The sequence below is a fragment of the Monodon monoceros genome, unplaced genomic scaffold (genome assembly GCF_005190385.1).
Source record: "Monodon monoceros isolate NGI ecotype Baffin Bay Population unplaced genomic scaffold, NGI_Narwhal_1 Super_Scaffold_4, whole genome shotgun sequence".
Lineage (NCBI taxonomy): Eukaryota > Metazoa > Chordata > Mammalia > Artiodactyla > Monodontidae > Monodon > Monodon monoceros.
The window spans coordinates 11186165-11207817 of NW_021703781.1; the positions used below are offsets into that span (position 1 = coordinate 11186165).

At 38.6% G+C, this 21653-nt stretch overlaps 1 protein-coding gene across 8 annotated transcripts in view; it reads right to left on the minus strand.

Moving 5' to 3' along the window:
- FAM13C (family with sequence similarity 13 member C) overlaps nucleotides 1–21653 on the minus strand; it is a 136299-nt gene that overhangs the window by 101580 nt on the left and 13066 nt on the right. The window lies entirely within an intron of this gene.

Consider the following 21653-nt stretch of genomic DNA (forward strand, 5'->3'; position numbering starts at 1 on the left):
TCCTTCTAAAGAATACAACTTTAAAAGGCTCTGAGATAAATCGCTTTTAGCAGTTAGGTCACAAGTAAGAGGAAGCCAAAATAAACAAACTTCAAAAGTACCCTAGTCTATGACAAAATGTGTTCAGAGTTACAGCACTGCAATCAGACACTGTAATAAATTCTAGAAGTGTCATTTCAGAAATTTTAATCAAATAATGGAATTTTCAATGACAGGAAAATAATGCTCAAGTACAGTTGCAGCTACTACATTTTCTGATTTAAAAGTCTTTTAAAATAGTATCTGCAAAGACTTCCATTGTTTTCTGAATTAGAATTTTATCTCCACTCCCAGAGGTTAGATCCCTGTCTCTCTCCTAGCGTGGGCTCCCTGCTGCCCTCTCATCCTGATGCCTACTTCAAGCCCACCCCAGTGCCTGCTTTCCTCTGGGGGGAACTGTCTGCTGGGTCCCTCACTTGCCTCTAAACCCTAGAGACCCCCAAGACTGCATCAGCTATAGCAGAGCTCACCAGATTCCTGCCCTGTAGATGGCACAGGGAAGGCTCTAACATCCAGACCCTGGTTCCTCCAAACTCTATCATATCGGGAACCAATCACTGACTTCCCATCCTCTTTTTTAAGCATTAGGTGGAAGTGAGACAGTCAGAGATTTAATAGGGTGATATGTTTTGATTTGTTCTCTATTTCCATCTTGATGTTTCACATCAGGTAGAAAAGATTACAGTTGTTGAAGTCTTTATAAGTAACCAGTAAAAAACAAATAAAAAGAATTTTTAAAGGAGCCTTAAATCATGAGTATCTGCCTGTTTTTTATTTAGAGGTAAACTAATTCAGTCTTTTTTTTAGTCCCCTTGTCTTTCAGAGGGAGCGGTATCTGGACCAGGCTGTCCTGGTGTCTAAATCAAATGTCCATTTCAATACAACTGAGAAGACAGCAGAGAGAACAGAGAAGAGGTCAGCGGGGTGGGGGCAGTGCCCTTCTATGGCTCCACAAGCACAACATTCAACAATTTTCCCCTGGTGGATTTTAAATCTGGCAGGTCATAACTTCAATACGGTTGGCATTTTCTGGATTAAACCACACTAAAAGCCAACCCCTTACGCCCACGGCACTGGCAGACTGATTAAGAGAGCTTTTTAAACCTTGACAGTATCCCTTTGGTCATTTAATGTTAGTCACAGCTGAAAAGTCTGAAAATCTAACACTGGGATGACCTTTTCTACTGGAAATTTCCCTGGCACACTGCAACATTACCAAGCCAAGCAAATCATCATATTGTAGTTCTGCGTGTCAAGGAACAAAAGATGCAGAGTTGAACATCTCTGTTCCTGCAAGAAATCCCCTAATTGTGGCTACAACTTATTAAGCAATCGTTAACACTGCAGAGGACTCAGCTATTTAAAAAATAAAAAAAGATTCATAACAAAACTAAGCAGGATTTATAATTGGGTGGGAAGGCAAAGTGCCATCATGACTCAAAAACCACCGGTTATCTGTGCCAGAGTCAACCAACTACGTGACAAAAGAATGCTTGAGATAGAAAAGCCATTCTTATATGTGGCAGTAGCCTCCGGCTAGAGCAGCAACGTTCAAGGCAGCAATCCTCTGTCCCTGCTTATCTCCAGGAGGGTTAATCCTCAAAACACAGCACTATTGTTCTGTCTGTGTCTGACATCAATTATGTTGTTTTTGATCATTTTAACATGGAAACGGGCTCATCAAAGTCAGCCTTTCTATTGACTTGATGGCAGCTACTACTCACGGCAAGGAGGGTCCAGTGAGATAGTCTGTAGACTTCGAGGGCAGATTTTCAAACTTTTTTGCACTTCTATCCAGTTTTTAAGGCTCTATCATCTGCTTTTTCCAGAATGCTTCAAGCTATTTGAAAAATAGCTATAGATGTAAAATATATACAGCAATAAGCCTCGAGATCTGGACAGGATGCTGACTTCCCTTCCTATGCCTGTTTTAACTATCTTAGAAGGATCGAACTAAAAAAAAAAATTTCATCCTGATACTCTCAGGCCACACGGGAGCAACTGTTACTTCTACCTTGGAAGAGGAGGTGAATGAGGTTAAATGTTCATGCCATTCATTCTTGATACAGTCACCGTATTAGTAAATAAAAACTCATAATGTCCAGTTAAATTTGAATCTCAGATAAACAATGAACAACACTGTAGTATAAGTATATCCCATATAGATATTTGCTTGCACAAAACTCCCATTCCTGTTCAAAGCAATATCTACATGGGATATACTTACACTGCAAAATTATTGTGTATCTGAAATTCAAATTTAACAGCATAGCCCATATTCTATCCAGCAACTACATCTCTTGCAAAATATGGAGCCTAAAATTGCAGGCTTGAGGTTGATATGTTATGTCTCAGTCCCAAAGTGATATTTAACCATGTTTGATAAAGTTTAGATTGGCAATTCTTAGTTCCCCAAAATGTCAGTTCATTATGTTTCTGCTCTCCAGACTTCTCAAACAGCTTCGCTTCCAAGCTCCAAAACAGGCTGGCTAAGTCCTCACTAAGCTGTTTTCTTTGCTTATAGAACACCCTGCTCTTGGATAAATACCACTGAATACATGAGGATGTGAATTTGCATATCTGTGTGTATGGAGAAACCCAGCTGACAAGATCCCAATTGTCAAATCCACTTTCTATACAAAGGATTATTTGGGGATCAAATTTTAAAATGCCTCTTAACCATAGTACCACACGTTTAGCTAGCATATCCCAAAGTTAGTACCATCTTCTGGCAAGACTAAAACCACAATTATTCCTAAATAAAAGATAGTTGATGAACTCTGAAGTTTCACTGGCAATAGAGGAAAAAATCAATAACTAAACCTACTTTTTTTTCCTGATAATAATGAAGCAGGTGTTTAGCAGATGGGATGCTTATCTAAAACTCCAATTCCTGTACAAAACAATAATATAATGCCATGTATCTCCTTTGGCGAAGTAGCCTAATTAGTGCTCTCTTTCTTCTTCCAGTCTTTGACATTAAGAACATTAATACCTCAGTATTTTGAAGAACTGGAAGAGAAAAAGACCAATTAACTTCTTCTTGCCTTAGGTTATATGCTAGTTGGAAAGGAGATGTGGAAGTCATTAGTGCTGCTGGCCAGGATTTCAGTCTCCCCCTGGGGACACATTGTAGTTTTAGACTACCTTGTCCCTATGTTACAAAGCTGTGGTCATAGGGGAAATACATGACCAGCTCTGGCCAATTAGTAGAGAATGGAAATACTGCGTGTGGCTTCAGGCCTAAATCTTCTAATTATTGGTCGAGAATCCTCCAGAGCTCTCTTTTTTCTCTGACTCAAAACCAGAATGTTGAAGATTGTCACTGTTTGGTTAGTTTGAGTCCTTAATTGACTGCCATGAACACACTTCCTGGTAACTAATGATGGATATATAACGTATATAAGAAATGTACTTTTGTTGGTTTAAACTACAAAGGTTTGGGATTATTTGTTATTGCAGCAGAGCCCAGCCTAGCCTAACTCAGAAGACATGCAATTATTGAAGTTTTAGTGTATATCCAGCCAAATGAGTCTATAAGAAAACATTCTATATACTCTTTTTAGCCCCCTGAAACTTGCTGAACAGTTAAGGTTGTATGGTTATCACTTTTCTCAACAAACTCTTGAAGTAAATACAAATTATCATCTCTGCTTTATAGATGGAAAACTAACACAAGCTAGTAAGTAGATGCTTAAATCCACACAGAAAGTAAGTGACTGAGAAAGAATCTGAACCCATATCCATCAGGAACTATAGACCATGCTTTCCACTACCACACTATATACTGCCATTCAATTGTTTATCTCTGGGAGTTATTAAAGGAAAATCCTCCATAGTAGAGGGAGCAAGTCTTGGAACGCCATGGAAGGGCAGCAGGTGTCAACAGGGACAATGGTATCCCATGGATGCTTTACTCCCCTTTCTATATGTTGATAGGTCTTGACTATGGGCTGACTTTATAGAGCTACATGTATAATGTTAGAAACTATCTTTGGAACTATGCAAGGGAATCAGAGATTCTTTAAACCAGAATTTATTTACCTATGCAAAGGATGCAGAAGAAGAAGATAAACGAGTTTAAGAGCCATCCTATATGGGAGCCATCTGCATCTCTGCTAAACACTATAGTCAGCGTGTCAGTGGAGATCATTCCTTGCCATCTTCCATTGCTATACTCAGAAGAACCAACACCATCAATACCATCTTGTTCATGTTTTTAAGGGGAACTATTCTGTTACTTCCATCATAAGTGGAATATCAATTAGATAATGTGGCCTTGAGCACTACAATGTCAACATTTAAAATGTCCCATTGCTCATAAGCTTGTCTCAAACCAGTTATGTAAACACAGATTCCCTGTGACTGACAATTTTTTTTAACTTTTGAGATTCAGTGCCCAGGCAAAAAAGGCACATCGCTTAATTTTAAGATTCCTTCTTCTCAGTATTAAACTGAATATAGTCGCTTACTTGAAAAAAGTAATCAAGTTATATTACAGACATTGCAGATTCCTTCCTAAAAATATCTTTCTTCATCAGCTTAATCACTAAAAATACGCGGGTTGTTATTTCAAGGAGGAGAATCAGAATCTGATACACCATGAGAAACAAGTAAATCCAAACACTGACTCTGATGGGCTCACTTTTAAGGACCCTGAATTTCTCAACACTCTATCCCCCTGAATCTCAACCATTTGACTCTCGGAGGAGTGAAGGGGAACCTGGGAAAAAAATCCAGAGGGCCACCTTTCATCCTGACTAGTAACAAGTCTTCCCCAAAACCATACCTCAACAAGAATTGAAGCAAAACCTCTACACCAGAGCTGCAAAACCACACAAGAGAAATAAACACTAACTAATGTGTCAAAACAATTATCTAACTAAGACCAATTGTTAGAATCACAGTGAATTCATGCTTGTGACACACTGCAAAAAGTCTTCAAAGGCATATTCAGAACCCAGACATTTTCCTTTTACTGAAAAGCAGGTGAAATTCTATTTGAAGTTCATTTTAGCTTTCCAGGGTTCTCAATTTCAAAGTCAATCAGCTGTACCGGTTTTCTTGCTTTTACCATTTGCACTAGCTCAGTGGTTCAGTAATATATTAAGAACAATGTACATAAAGTAGATTTACAATTGGAAACAGAACCCTAGTTCCTTTTTGGGTAAAAAAAATGACACAGAATTAACTATTGTCTTTCTTTTAATTAAGAGTCGAACACAGTAAAAATAAGGGCTATACTCTCCAAAAACAGAAATGTAGTAAGTACTTCAAAGTTAGGTTATTTTGCCTGAAAAGTGTTTAGGGGGTTTTCATTTCTGCAAAAAGATAAAAATGCAGTTTTCACAATCAGACCTAGATCCCTTTCCAGCTTCTTAATACATCTACTAGAGCCAAGTGGAAGAAACCTAATGCTGATGTACACCAGACAGAACAGCTGGTCTCCCCAAGGAAGTGGATTAGCAGCACGATCACAGTATACACAGCTCACACAGAAAACTCTCTATATAGCCTTCTACTTTTTTCCTTCTGCTAAAATAGTCACCAGAGGGGGAGGACAGAAGGCTGGTGCATAGCCTGATGCCAGCTGGAAGGCAGTGAAGATGGTTAGACTCGATCTACCAGGGCTAACTCTAAATGCCCTCTGGACACTTACTAGGTCCAATACAAGAAGTTGGCTCTGTTAGTCAAATCTAATCATCCCCAAACCAGGTTATTAGGGATTAATACTATAGCAATACAGAAGTGATTTTAATTTTTCACAAAGTATTACAACATATAAAATCTATTGCCTTTTTAAAAACCAGTATATGTTCATTTTATTTTACTTTTTTTGGAATACTGATAAATTGTACTTATTTATTTTTGTTTGCCTTTTTTTTTTTTTTTGGCCATGCCACGCGCCTTGCGGGGTCTTAGTTCCCCAACCAGGGATTGAAGCCAGGCCTCGGTATGAAAGCGCCGAGTCCTAACCACTGGAAGGCCAGGGAACTCCCTATTTTTTTTAATTTTTACTTTATTTTGGAGTATAGTTGATTTAAAATTGTTTGTTAGTTTCAGGTGTACAGCAAAATGAATCAGTTATATATACACATATATCTATTCTTTTTCAGATTCTTTTCCTATTTATGTTATTACAGAATATTGAGTAGAGTTCCCTATGCTCTACAGTCGGTCCTTGTTGATTTTCTATTTTGTATATAGTAGCATGTATATGTTAACCCCAAACTCCTGTTTAGCATATGTTAATTTAATCAGCAGAGGAATGTCAGTAAATAGGGATTTTTTTAATTAAATAGGTTTCTATATTTTTTTACTAGGTAATCGGGAAACTGTGAATACAAAAGATTAATGTGAGACAAATAGTTCCAGAAAATGGTAGAAACTGTACCCAAAACAGGAAAGACTGATCAAGACTGGTGGTGACACAATAAATAAAAAGTATACGTGTTGGGGCTTTTTGGGGCAGGGGTGAGGGTCTCACTGTCAATCAATTCCAAAGTTTTCCAAGATGAAAAATTACCTAAATATTCTAAAGGGGAGAGATGAAACCTCCAGAGCTCATTGTTCATCATGAGATAGGGCACACATATTTTTTATAGAGATATAATTGACATAACATTATAACATAATGAATTGATATATGTATATAGTGTGAAATGATCAAAATAAGTCAAGTTAACATTCATCACCACACAGTCACAAATATTTTTTCTCTTGTGATGAGAACTTTTAAGAGCTAATCTCTTAGCAACTTGCAAATGTACAACACAGTATTATTCACTAAAGTCACCATGCTGTACATTACATTCCCAGGACTTACTTATCTTATATCTGGAAGTTTATATCTTTTGACCACGTTCACCCATTTCACCCACTCGCCACATTTTGTGTAATTTTTCACAAAATATTACAACATATATACTCTACTGCCTTCAATTAGTTCTCCTTCCTAGAAAAAGTGTTTGCTATTTAATATGACATTCCACAGGATAGCAAACTGTTCACAGGATTCTACTTTGATGAACCGTTCCTGGTCAGCACAAATTCACAAGTCTTGTTTTAACTTCAAGTTCAACGTATCAGTAAACTCTAATATCAGCATCAATAAAACTTGATCTTTCAGGAGACAGGTCATTAAATGGTCCTTATCCAAGCCATTCTTTCACAAAGCCCTCTCAGGAAGACAGGAATACAAAAGCAGAAAGGAAACCTGCAGCTGATCCTGGTCAAATGAACATTCTCCTTATTCTAAATATCTCAACTATTCCTCTTCTTGAAGTATACTTGATTCACAATACTGTGTCAGTTTCAGATGTACAGCACAGTGATCCAAATATATATATACATCAATATATTCTTTTTTTCAATTCTTGTCCATTATCAGTTATTACAAGATCTTGAATATACTTCCCTGTGCTATATAGTAAATCCTTATTGTTTACCCATTTTATAAATGGTAGTATGTATCTGTTAATCCCATATTCCTAATTTACCCTTCCCCCCTTCCCCTTTGGTAACCATAAGTTTTTTGGGGTTTTTTAAATAAATTTATTTATTTATTTAATTCTGGCTGCATTGGGTCTTCACTGCTGCGCACGGGCTTTCTCTAGCTGTGGTGAGCAGGGGATACTCTTCATCGTGGTGCGTGGGCTTCTCATTGAGGTGGCTTCTCTTGTTGCAGAGCATGGGCTCTAGGTGTGTGGGCTTCAGTAGTTGTGGTGTGAGGGCTCAGTAGTTGTGGCTTGCAGTCTCTAGAGTGCAGGCTCAGTAGCTGTGGCGCATGGGCTTAGTTGCTCCACGGCATGTGGGATCTCCCCAGACCAGGGCTCCAACCCGTGTCCCCTGCATTGGCAGGCGGATTCTTAGCCACTGCACTATCAGTGAAGTCCCATAAGTCTGTTTTCTGTCTGTGAGTCTCTTTGTGCTTTGGAAATAAGTTCATTTGTATTACATTTTAGATTCCACGTATCATATAATATTTGTCTCTGTGATTTACTTCACTTAGTATGATATTCTCTAGGTCCATCCATGTTGCTGCAAATGGCATTATTTCATTTTTTATGGCTGAGTAATATTTCATTACATATATATGTGTGTGTATATATATATATGCATGTATACACACACACACACACACACACTACATCTTCTTTATCCATTCATGTGTTGATGGACACATAGGTTGCTTCCATGTCTTGGCTATTGTGAATAGTGCTGCTATGAACATTGGGGTGCATGTATCTTTTTTAATTAGTTTTTCTCTTTTTTGCATATATGCCCAGGAATGGGATAGCTGGATCATATGGTAACTATATTTTTAGTTTGTTAAGGAACCTCCATACTGTTTTCCATAGTGGCTGCACCAATATACATTCCCACCAACAGTGTAGGAGGATTCCCTTTTCTCCAAACACCCTCCAGCATTTATTTATTTGTAGACTTTTTGATGATGGCCATTCTGACCGGTGTGAGGTGATACCTCATATTAGTTTTTTTTTTGCCGTATGCGGGCCTCTCACTGTTGTGGCCTCTCCCGTTGCGGAGCACAGGCTCCGGACGCGCAGGCTCAGCGGCCATGGCTCACGGGCCCAGCCGCTCCACGGCATGTGGGATCTTCCTGGACTGGGGCACGAACCCGCGTCCCCTGCATCAGCAGGCAGACTCTCAACCACTGCGCCACCAGAGAAGCCCCCTCATAGTAGTTTTGATTTGCATTTCTCTAATAATTAGCGACGTTGAGCATATTTTCGTGTGCCTGTTGGTCAACTGTATGGCCTCTTAGCAGAAATGTCGATTTAGGTCTTCTGCCCATTTTTTGATTGGGTTGTTTGTTTTTTTGATATTGAGTTTCATGAGCTGTTTATATATTTTGGAAATTAATCCCTCATCGGTCGCATCATTTGCAAATATATTCTCCCAGTCCACAGGTTGTCTTTTCATTTTGTTTATGGTTTCCTTTGTTGTGCAAAAGCTTTTAAGTTTGATTAGGTCCCATTTGTTTATTTTTGCTTTTATTTCTATTGTCTTGGGAGACTGATTTAAGAAAATATTGCTAAGATTTATGTCAGAGAATGTTTTGCCTACATGGTCTTCTAGGAGTTTTATGGTGTCATGCCTTATATTTAAGTCTTTAATCCAGTTTGAGTTTATTTTTGTATTGATCTATAGTGTGAGGGAGTATTCTAATTTCATTAATTTACATGGGGCTGTCCAGCTTTCCCAACACCATTTGCTGAAAAGACTGCCTTTCCTCCATTGTATGTTCTTGCCTCCCTTGTTGAAGATTAATTGACCACAGGTGTGTGTGTTTATTTATGGGCTCTCTATTCTGTTCCATTGATCCATATGTCTGTTTTTGTGCCAGTACTGCCCCATTTTGATTGCTGTACCTTTGTGGTACTGTCTGAAGTCTGGGAGGGTTATGCCTCCAGCTTTGTTCTTTTTCCTCAGGATTGCTTTGGCAATTCTGGGTCTTTAATGGTTCCATATAAATTTTAGGATTATTTGTTCTCATTCTGTGAAAAATGTCATAGGTGATTTGATAGGGATCACATTAAACTTGTAGATTGCTATGGGTAATATGGCCATTTTAACAATATTAATTCTTCTAATCCAAGAGCATGGGATATCGTTCCATCTTCCCACTTCCTTGAATCACCTTTGATTTTCTTTATGAATGTTTTATAGTTCTCAGCATATAAGTCTTTTACCTCCTTGGTTAGGTTTATTCCTAGATAATTTTTTAATGTGATTTTAAATGGGATTTTGTTTTTACTTTCTCTTTCTGATATTTCACTGCTAGTGTAAAGAAATGCAACAGATTTGTGTATATTAATCTTGTATCCTGCTGCCTTGCTGAGTTCATTTACCACTGCTAATAGTTTTTGTGTGGCATTTTTAGGCTTTTCTATACAGAGTACCATGTCAACTGTATATAAAGATAATTTTACCTCTTCCTTTCCAATTTGGATAATTTTATTTTTCTTGTCTGATTGCTGTGGCTAGAACTTCTAAAACTAGGTTGAATGGAAGTGGTTAGAGTGGGCATCCTTGTCTTATTCCAGAATTCAGTGGGAAGGCTTTCAGATATTCACCGTTTAGTACTATGTTGGTGTTGGTTTGCCATAAATGGCTTTTATTATGTTGAGATATTAAATATCTTAACTTCTTTGAGGAGACTCTTGCCTTGCCTTCCTGGTTCCTGAACTTTTATTGGATCAGCAAATACACCTGAAGCCCCCCTCTTTTACATCATTCACAGGAGGTACAAAACTGGAATCACATTCAGACATACACACAAAACCTCAGATTCTGCTACTCTATGGATTAAAGGAAAGTTGTTCTAAATTAGATTTAATCTGACCCTCTATAAGTAGAATTTCTGATTCTGACTTTGGGGTTGATCAGGAAGGTAAGACTGATCAAAACTTTCAATGGTTCCTATCTGGCCGTTTCTCCCTTGCCCATACCGTCATTCCCAAAATGGTTAGGATCTCACTGAAGATCCACTCTGGGGTCCTGAATACAAACTTTGTGACAACAGAACCCAGAAATGGCACTAGCTAAACCTTCAGCTTCAAAGAGGGTTGCTTCTAAGTTATAAAAGTTGTGACCATCGGTTCTTCACAGGTACTTTTGGGGAATAATGCTCTCATAACAGACCAGTTAGAACTGTGTTTTGATGATGGCAAGAAGTCTCAGGCAGGATTTGTAGCATAAGCTCAAGTTCCCCAAATAAATCCAGCTTTATGAATAGAACTACTCTCTACCACAGTGGATGGTAAATGTAGTTAATGGGTCACTTACCCTTTGATCAAAACTCTTATGAAATACATAGTTCTATCAAACTCTTGTATATCTGTTCTGGTCCTGTGGAGCTTTGTGTGATGATATTAGACAGCAACACTCTAATATTATCAGTGATAACTGTGGTTATTATTTAAAACATTGATTTGTCCACGGCCTTACTTCTTTCATTTAAATCTAGCACCATCCAGCCAGTGGTTTTCAATTAGGGATGCACTGCGGACTTGTCTGTGCAGTTTAATAACAATGCAGATGTCTAAGACCCACACCAGACTTAATGAATTTTTTACTTGATATTCTTGGCATCTTCTTTTAGGATTATTATTCTCTATTTCAAGGTTTCTTCTCATCTGTAAGAATTATATTCCTCCATTTTTGTAAAACCAGAACTAAATTCCCTGAGTTCTTTAAAAACAGGCTTATTTATTATCCTTTGAAACATTCTAACTTGGAGGGAATGGTTTTATTACTGTGTTTTGCATGTCACATTAATGTATCATTTTTATTATGAAATGTCATTAGACTTTTCACATTTGAAAATTACTAGTAGTAAGTTAACCAAAATCACTTTCAGTTTCTGCATCTACAGATGTTTGTTTTCCTCAGATACTTGCCTGAAGGTTCTACTATCAGCTTCATGCCAGAGTTTGTGTCTTCAACAAAGAAAACTCTCAGGAGTCCCGTGGTAAAGGCCCAGATATTTTAAACAATTGACGGGTCAAGGAACAGACTCTTGGGTACAGGCATCTGATGACACCAATGGGCTGAGTCAGGACGTGCAGAATTTCAGTCAAGAAGCAGACAACTTCATGCTACTGCTAACCCAAGATCAAGTGGAACAAGAATTAATTACACAGTCCATAGTGAATGGACTGATAGGGAAATTTTACAGTGGTTATCTGACTGGAATATAGTTGTTTTAATGTTCTCTCTTATGGATCTATAAGAAAGTCCTTTCTCTCTACTTCAATGATTTGCTACCCATACAATTTAGTAGATTCTTGTATTAACGGTTTTTGATGATCTTCCTTATTCTTGATGCTCTGGCATTTCCAGCCTCAGTGACTGGGGAGAGACTGTCTCTCCCAGGACTAACCAATTCTTAGGGATAGCAAACACGACAAATGACTTGCCCCAGAGTGTGCCTTTCATGTGCAAACTAACCAGTCCAGAATCCATACTCTCAACCACCTCCTCTATCTGGTTCATATGCTCCAAGAGGTAATTCTCCTCTACCTTATGACCCAGGGCCAGGTACCAGACCACGAGTGAGAATCCCATACCTCAGAGTCCACTGAAATCATTCAGACCAGCCAATTTTAAACCTGCTTACTCTGCCTTGCCTCACCTTTCCAATAAAAAACACAATAAAGTCTCCACCCATGCTGTCTCCTTGCCCCATCTTCCTCCTGGATCAACCCTGGTGCTTCCCCATGTGGCCCTGCATGACATGGCATGCCCCATCCCTCTTAAGAACTGCAAGTAGAAACCTTTCCAAATGGTAGTCATCTTCTGTTCTGTTGGTCTCATCATACCTGAATGATAACAGAACCTACATTTAAAAACCATTGTTTATATAAACTGAAATGAAATATTTAAAAATGATATCTGAGTCTCACTGACCGCCAGAGTTCAGAAACTCATACCAAATATCCTTACTTTCAATGGTGATTGCGTTATTTAAAATATTCAATAATAATGTCTTCCTTTTTACCAGGATATAATTGGAGAAATCTGTTATGTAACTAACATCTTGCCTAGAGTGTCATATTGAGAATGATGCTCCTTGGATTAGGTAGAACAGGCCGATTGTGAGGAACTAATGTGGCTTTATTATGGCACCAATGCCTACAAAGGACTCTTCAGGATAACTGCCCTACTATCTAGTTCACAGGATCCAACCTTACAGGCGGTAAGGACCATCACTCCCTGGCAGTCCAGGAACATGAAGTTATTTTGGGGACTTCAAGAAAAGAGGAATTTACCCAAATGCATAAGTACTGCAGGTGAAATACGGTGGAGAGAATTTCTTGAACTTGATTTGCCTTAGGAGTGCAAATAATAGAGGCATTTAAGGTCCAAGCTGAGATTCCTTATGAAAACCTCCAGAGAGATGTTAACTTTGTAATTATTCAAAACCATATGGCTCTAGATTTTGCAAAGCATATGTAAGAATACCTATATGATAAATGAACACTCTTGCTACACTTAGGTAAATAATAAGGCCAAACCTAATGAGACTAGTCTTACCTTGTGATCAAGGTTAATATTCCTTTGAGATTATTATGACAAGGAAGAAGGAGGAAGGAAGGGAGGGAGGAAGAGAATATAAGAAAAAATTATAAAAGACTTTGAAATTTAGTGGATGTTCTGGCTAGCTCATCCATCTGGATAATCTCAGCTTTTGTTTGTCTATGACTAGGCTAATTTACAAGGTTATGCAGATAGCAGTTAGCTTGCAGAAACCAATGACAGTGCAAATAATTTCCCTCCACAGAAATGCAAACTGTGTCCCCAGGAAAGTAGTTATAACCCTACAGATACACCAAGTTTTGCCAATTTTGTGTGCATCTAAAAATTTATCTCACCATTCCTTGTCAGACTATAAATGTGCAATACTTTGCATTCTTTTTTGAACCGGTTGTAATATCTTACTTGTTCCCTCATTAACTCATGATTTAAATGAAATTTTTCATATGTCTCTACTTCTTATCTGTATAAAAGTCATGATTATATGCTTTTTTCTTTTTTATAAATTTTATTTACTTTTTTATACAACAGGTCCTTATTAGTCATCAATTTTATACACATCAGTGTATACATGTCAATGCCAATAGCCCAATTCATCATACCCCCACCCCCAACCCCCACCGCTTTCCCCCCTTGGTGTCCACACGTTTGTTCTCTACATCTGTGTCTCAATTTCTGCCCTGAAAACCGGTTCATCTGTACCATTTTCTAGGTTCCAGATATATGCGTTAATATACGATATTTGTGTCTCTCTTTCTGACTTACTTCAATCTGTATGACTGTCTCTAGATGCATCCACGTCTCTACAAATCACCCAATTCTGTTCCTTTTTATGGCTGAGTAATATTCCATTGTATATATGTACCACATCTTCTTTATCCATTTGTCTGTCGATAGGCATTTAGGCTGCTTCCATGACCCAGCAATTGTAAATAGTGCTGCAATGAACATTAGGGTGCATGTGTCTTTTTGAATTATGGTTTTCTCTGGGTATATACCCAGTAGTGGGATTGCTGGGTCATATGCTAATTCTATTCTTAGTTTTTTAAGGAACCTCCGTACTGTTCTCCATAGTGGCTGTATCAACTTACATTCCCACCAACAGTGCAAGAGGGTTCCCTTTACTCCACACCCTCTCCAGCATTTGTTGTTTCTAGATTTTCTGATGATGCCGATTCTAACTGATGTGAGGTGATACCTCACAAAATTACAATATTTTGATTTGCATTTCTCTAATAATTAGTGATGTTGAGCAGCTTTTCATGTGCTTCTTGGCCTACTGTATGTCTTCTTTGGAGAAATGTCTATTTAGGTCTTCTGGCCATTTTTTGATTGGGTTGTTTGTTTTTCTAATATTGAGTTGCATGAGCTGTTTATGTATTTTAGAGATTAATCCTTTGCCCGACGATTTGTTTGCAAATATTTTCTCCATTCTGAGGGTTGTCTTTTCGTCTTGTTTATGGTTTCCTTTGCTGTGCAAAAGCTTTGAAGTTTCATTAGGTCCTATTTATTTTTTGTTTTACTTCCATTACTCTAGGAGGTGGATCAAAAAAGATCTTGCTGTGATTTACGCCAAAGAGTGTTCTTCCTATGTTTTCCTCTAAGAGTTTTATATGGTCTTACATTTAGGTCTCGAATCCATTTTGAGTTTATTTTTGTGTATGGTGTTAAGGAGTGTTCTAATTTCTTTCTTTTCCATGTAGCTGTCCAGTTTTCCCAGCACCACTTACTGACGAAACTGTCTTTTCTCCACTGTATATCCTTGCCTCCTTTGTCATAGATTAGTTGACCGTCAGAGCGTGGGTTTATCTCTGGGCTTTCTACCTTGATCCATTGATCTATATTTCTGGTTTTGTGCCAATACCATATTGTCTTGATTACTGTAGCTTTGTAGTATAGTCTGAAGTCAGGGAGTCTGATTCCTAGGCTCCGTTTTTTTCCCTCAAGACTGCATTGGCTATTTGTGGTCTTTTTTGTCTCCATACAAATTTTAAGATTTTTTGTCCTAGTCCTGTAAAAAATGCCATTGGTAACTTGATAGGGATAGGAATGAATCTGTAGATTGCTTTGGGTGGTATAGTCATTTTCACAATATTGATTTTTCCAATCTAAGAACATGGTATATCTCTCCATCTGCTGGTATCATCTTTAATTTCTTTCATCAGTGTCTTATGGTTTTCTGCATACATGTCTTTTGTCTCCCTAGGTAGGTTTATTCCTAGGTATTTTATTCTTTTTGCTGCAATGGTAAATGAGAGTGTTTCCTTAATTTCTCTTTCAGATTTTCCATCATTAGTGTATAGGAATGCAAGAGATTTCTGTGCATTAATTTTGTATCCTGCAACTTTACCAAATTCATTGATTAGCTCTAGTAGTTTTCTGGTGGCATCTTTAGGATTCTCTATGTATAGTATCATGTCATCTGCAAACAGTGACAGTTTTACTTCTTCTTTTCAATTTGGATTCCTTTTATTTCTTTTTCTTCTCTGATTGCCATGGCTAGGACTTCCAAAATTATGTTGAATAATTGTGGTGAGAATGGACATCCTTGTCTTGTTCCTGATCTTAGAGGAAACGCTTTCAGTTTTTCACCATGGAGAATGATATTCGCTGTGGGTTTGCTGTATATGGCCTTTATGATGTTGAGGTAGGTTCCCTCTATGCACTTTCTGGAGAGTTTTTATCATAAATTCGTGTGGAATTTTGTCAAAAGCTTTTTCTGCATCTACTGAGATGATCATATGGTTTTTACTCTTCAACTTGGTAATATAGTGTATCACACTGACTGATTTGCATATATTGAAGAATCCTTGCATACCTGGGATCAATCCCACTCGATCATGGTGTATGATCCTTTTAATGTGCTGTTGGATTCTGTTTGCTAATATTTTGCTGAGGATTTCTGCCTCTATATTCATCAGTGATATTGGTCTGTAATTTTCTTTTTTTGTAGTATCTTTGTCTGGTTTTGGTATCAGGGTGATGGTGGCCTCATAGAATGAGTTTGGGAGTGTTCCTTCCTCTGCAATTTTTTGGAAGAGCTTGAGAAGGATGGGTGTTAGCTCTTCTCTAAATGTCTGACAGAATTCTCCTGTGAAGCCATCTGGTCCTGGACTTTTCTTTGTTGGAAGATTTTTAATCACAGTTTCAATTTCATTACTTGTGATTGGTCTGTTCATATTTTCTATTTCTTCCTGATTCAGTCTCAGAAGGTTATACCTTTCTAAGAATTTGTCCATTTCTTCCAGGTTGCCCATTTTATTGGCATAGAGTTGCTTGTAATAGTCTCTTAGGATGCTTTACATTTCTGCGGTGTCTGTTGTAACTTCTCCTTTTTCATTTCTAATTTTATTGATTTGAGTCCTCTCCCTCTTTTTCTTGATGAGTCTGGCTAATGGTTTATCAATTTTGTTTATCTTCTCAAAGACAGCTTTTAGTTTTATTGATCTTTGCTGTTGTTTTCTTTGTTTCTATTTCATTTATTTCTGCTCTGATCTTCATGATTTCTTTCCTTCTGCTAACTTTGGGTTTTGTTCTTCTTTCTCTAGTTCCTTTAGGTGTAATGTTAGATTGTTTTTTTGAGATTTTTCTTGTTTCTTGAGGCCCTCTTAGAACTACTTTTGCTGCATCCCATAGTTTTTGGATCCTCGTGTTTTCATTGTCATTTGTCTTTAGGTATTTTTTGATTTCCTCTTTGATTTCTTTAGTGATTTCTTGGTTATTTAGTAACGTATTGTTTAGCCTCCATGTGTTTGTGTTTTTTACATTTTTCCCTGTAATTGATTTCTAATCTCATAGCATTGTGGTCAGAAAAGACGCTTGATATGATTTCAATTTTCTTAAAGTTACTGAGGCTTGATTTGTGACCCAAGATGTGATTTACCCTGGAGGATGTTCCATGCACAATTGAGAAAAAAGTGTTATCTGATATTTTTGGATGGAATTTCCTATAAATATCAATTAAATCTATCTGGTCTTGTGTCATTTAAAGCTTGTTTCCTTATTAATTTTCTATTTGGATGAACTGTCCATTGGTGTAAGTGAGGTGTTAAATTTCCCACTATTATTGTGTTACTGTCGATTTCCTCTTTTAGAGCTGTTAGCAGTTGCCTTACGTATTGAGGTGATCCTATGTTGGGTGCATATATATTTATAGTTGTTATATCTTCTTCTTGGATTGATCCCTTGATCATTATGTAGCGTCCTTACTTTTCTCTTGTAACATTTTTTATTTTCTTTTTTTTTGCGGTACACGGGGCTCTCACTGTTGTGGCCTCTCCCATTGCAAAGTACAGGCTCCGGACGCGCAGGCTGAGCGGCCATGGCTCACGGGTCCAGCCGCTCCGCGGCACGTGGAATCTTCCCGGACCAGGGCATGAACCTTTGTCCCCTGCATCAGCAGGCGGACTGTCAACCACTGCGCCACCAGGGAAGCCCAACACTCTTTATTTTAAAGTCTATTTTATCTGAGTATTGCAACACCAGCTTTCTTTTGATTTCCATTTGCATGGAATATCTTTTCCCATCTCCGCACTTTCAGTCTGTATGTGTCCTTAGGTCTGAAGTGGGTCTCTTGTAGACAGCATATATATGGGTCTTGTTTTTGTATCCATTCAGTAAGCCTGTGTCTTTTGGTTGGAGCATTTAATCCATTCACATTCAAGGTAATTATCGATATGTATGTTCCTATGACCATTTTCTTAATTGTTTTGGGTTTGTTTTTGTAGGTCCTTCTCTTCTCTTGTGTTTCCCACTTAGAGAAGTTCCTTTAGCATTTGTTGTAGAGCTGGTTTGCTGGTGCTGAATGCTCTTACCTGTTGTTTGTCTGTAAAGCTTTTGATTTCTCCATCGAATCTGAATGAGATACTTGCCAGGTAGAGTAATCTTGGTTGTAGGTTCTTCCGTTTCATCACTTTAAGTATATCATTGCCAAACCCTTCTGACTTGTAGAGTTTCTGCTGAGAAATCAGCTGTTAACCTTATAGGAGTTCCCTTGTATGTTATTTGTCGTTTTTCCCTTGCTGCTTTCAATAATTTTTCTTTGTCTTTAATTTTTGCAAATTTGATTACTATGTGTCTCGGCGTGTTTCTCCTTGGGTTTATCCTGTATGGGACTCTCTGCGCTTCCTGGACTTGGGTGGCTATTTCCTTTCCCATGTTAGGGAAGTTTTCGACTATAATGTCTTCAAATATTTTCTTGGGTCCTTTCTCTCTGTCTTCTTCTGGGACCCCTATAACGCAAATGTTGTTGCATTTAATGTTGTCCCAGAGGTCTCTTAGGCTGTCTTCATTTCTTTTCATTCTTTTTTCTTTAGTCTGTTCCACAGAAGTGAATTCCACCATTCTGTCTTCCAGGTCACTTATCCATTCTTCTGCCTCAGTTATTCTGCTACTGATTCCTTCTAGTGTAGTTTTCACTTCAGTTATTGTATTGTTCATCTCTGTTTGTTCTTTAATTCTTCTAGATCTTTGTTAAACATTTCTTGTATCTTCTCGATCTTTGCCTCCATTATTTTTCCAAGGTCCTGGATCATCTTCACTATCATTATTCTGAATTCTTCTTCTGGAAGATTGCCCATCTCCATTTCATTTAGTTGTTTTTCTGGGGTTTTATCTTGTTCCTTCATCTGGTACATAGCCCTCTGTCTTTTCATCTTGTCTACCTATCTGTGAATGTGGATTTTGTTCCACAAGCTGCAGGATTATAGTTCTTCTTGCTTCTGCTGTCTACCCTCTGGTAGATGAGGCTATCTAAGAGGCTTGTGCAAGTTTCCTGATGGGAGGGACTGGTGGTGGGAAGAGCCGGCTGTTGCTCTGGTGGGCAGAGCTCAGTAAAGCTTCAATATGCTTGTCTGCTGATGGGTGGGGCTGGGTTCCCTCCCTGTTGGGAGTTTGGTCTGAGGCGACCCAACACTGGAGTATACCCTGGCTCTTTGGTGGGGCTAATGACGGACTATGGGAGGGCTCATGCCAAGGAGTACTTCCCAGAACTTCTGCCGGCAGTGTCCCTGTCCTCACAGTGAGGCAGAGCCACGCCCCCCTTCCCCCTGGCAGGAGACCCTCCAAAACTAGCAGGTAGGTCTGGTTCTGTCTCCTATGGGGTCACTGCTCCTTCCCCTGAGTCCCAATGCGCACACTACTTTGTGTGTGCCCTCCAAGAGTGTAGTCTGTTTCCCCCAGTCCTGTCAATGTCCTGCAATCAAATCACGCTAGCTTTCAAAGTCTGATTCTCTAGGAATTCCTCCTCCTGTTGCTGGACCCCCAGGTTTCGAAGCCTGACGTGGGGCTCAGAACCTTCACTCCAGTGGGTGGACTTCTGTGGTATGTGTTCTCCAGTTTGTGAATCACCCATCCAGCAGTTACGGGATTTGATTTTATTGTGATTGTGTCCCTCCTACCATGTCACTGTAGCTTCTCCTTTGTCTTTGGATGTAGGGTATCTTTTTGGTGAGTTCCAGTGTCTTCCTGTCGATGACTGTTCAGCAGCTGTGATTCCAGTGTTCTCGAAAGAGGGAGTGAGAGCACGTCCTTCTACTCTGCCATCTTGAACCAATCTCTCTATATGCTCTTTTGAAATGTGACTTTTTATAACTGAATAAAGATATAATGCTTCCATTTTATGGAAATATATATATGTACCATTTTACCAAAAATTTATATATGTAATTGTATATATAACATGTGTGTGTGTGTGTGTGTGTGTGTGTGTGTGTATATATATATATATATATAAACAGTTTTGAGTCATTCATTGAATAATACCGAGTGACTGAGTGCCAGAGATCCAAAGGTGGACAAGAAAGACTGACTCACTGACCTCAAGGAACATAAGTCCTAGTGGAGCTAACATTCACTCAAACAATGTTTGTCTAGCTTATGTGACCAACATCACAAAGCTTTAAGGCAGAGAAGAAAAACATACTTATAAAATTCTCTCCAAAGTAATCCTTTCTCAATAACTAATTACTGCTTAGCAACACAATATATGACCAAAGGAAAAAAATTCCAGAGTGAAATAAAAGGTTTTGTATAAAAAGGGGTAAGTAAATCACCAGAATCATACTTGGAAGTTCTGGGTACCTCTTGTTAGAAATATTGTGCTTTTATGTAAAAGACATTCCACTCAAGTTCTTCCAGATCTGACTAAAGAGGTTATGTAATCCCTCTGAGCCTTCGTTTTCCCATTTGTACAAAAAGATAATAATAACCATTCCACGGGATTGTCGTAAACATGGTACATACCTGGAGCACAGTAAATGCTTAAATAAGTGTCAGCTGATTTTATTAATAATATTATTTATAGATGCTCAGTTCTTTTTTTGTTTTGTTTTGTTTTTTGCGGTACACGGGCCTCTCACCGCTGTGGCCTCTCCCGCCGCAGAGCACAGGCTCCAGACACACAGGCCCAGCGGCCATGGCTCACAGGCCCAGCTGCTCCGCGGCATGTGGGATCCTCCCGGACCGGGACACGAACCCGTGTCCCCCACACAGGCAGGCAGACTCCCAACCACTGCGCCACCAGGGAAGCCCTAGATGCTCAGTTCTTGATCAGTACTCAACCACTGTCAATTATATCTCTCCAAAGAAAATGGGAAGAATGAAATCTGTTTCAAATTTCTCCAAAATATGGAAGACCTAAAATGATATTATCGAAGTTCTCTTAGTCGTTACGGGGAAAACAATCTCATTGTGTACACTGGGATGTTTGGAATGAACTGGAAATTTTACGTGCAGTCTCGGATTCCAATGCTGTATTATCTGCAAAGACTGTACAAGCATCTCACTCTCCTGGAATCTTCCTGTGCATGAGCAACATGTTGGAAATTACATGCCCCATTAGCACCTTATTACAAGTGACGACTGCGTAATTTCTCTGAGGCCAGACTAAAGGATGACAAGAAAGAGGGCATTCTAGGAGAGACGGCTGGTCACCCAAAGCCCACAATGTCACAGGTGACCTTTAGTAGGAGATTCAAGGTCAGAGTCTCTCCAGACCCAGTCAGACTCTGCAGGCAGCCCTTTGGGTACCTGTGTCCTCCCCAGCACCAGACTCTCTAATCAAACAAGTGTTGGGTACACTCAGTAATAGGCAGGGTCTCAAGTTAATCATAATTCAAATGATATTTCACACTTAACCTCTCTCTACAATTCAACTCAGTTTCAGAAAATTACAACAGAACTTCATAAATGCTCACGGCATTTCATCTCACTGCAAAATTAACTGACTAAATAAGAGGTCACAATGCCAAAAAGGAAATGAGATAAAAAACACAAGGCAAATAAGAAAATTACAAGGTCAAATAAACTGCCCAGCCAAAGTTGTTTTAGCAGGAAGATCACCTGGTGCCCATTTGCAAAGTTGGACTGGACTTCAAGTTATTAGATAATTACCGTATTACACTGAGAGCCTCCCACATTATTTTTAAAGTTAACAGTTAGGTGTTAACAAAAAAGCAAAAGTCACATTAATGAAGCACCTATGTCCCCAAAACTGTGTTAGGTGCATTACAAGTATCTTAATGCTGGGACCACTAACCTCCTAGTAAGATTAA